The sequence below is a fragment of the Etheostoma spectabile genome, unplaced genomic scaffold (genome assembly GCF_008692095.1).
Source record: "Etheostoma spectabile isolate EspeVRDwgs_2016 unplaced genomic scaffold, UIUC_Espe_1.0 scaffold119, whole genome shotgun sequence".
In the NCBI taxonomy this organism is placed as follows: domain Eukaryota; kingdom Metazoa; phylum Chordata; class Actinopteri; order Perciformes; family Percidae; genus Etheostoma; species Etheostoma spectabile.
In genome coordinates this window covers 1,121,963-1,122,437 of record NW_022605570.1, presented here as the reverse complement: position 1 = coordinate 1,122,437, position 475 = coordinate 1,121,963, and positions in this window count along the sequence as shown.

The window sequence follows — 475 nt, the reverse complement described above, 5'->3', positions numbered from 1 at the left end:
CTAAATTTAACTCTAAAGACCGCTAACCTTAGCTTTCACCTGACTGGACATCATGGTAACAGCTGGTCACCTATTTTGCCAATTTTTGCAGGGTATCAAACAAATTGTTGAGTATAATGTTTTGTTCTGATATCCATATTTGGGAGTATTTTGGATAGTGGCAATTTTTTTTCTACATAAAACACAAGTTTTTTATGACCAAGATGAATAGTAACCGGAACATTTTACAGCACAAAAATCCACTTGTGCTCCAAGGAAGATAGACATTGTCTGGTGGGTAATAGAGACACAGTTTCTTAATTACCACATTTTAACAAGAATTATAACCTTATGACAAAAATAAATCTCACTTCCACTTTTAATTGTGTTCTAGTGGAGACTGATTGTATTCCATAAACATATATGTTATCTCAATTGTTTGAAATTGAGATAAAGACACTATTTGTTAATAGATTATGAAGTAACATTTTATTTC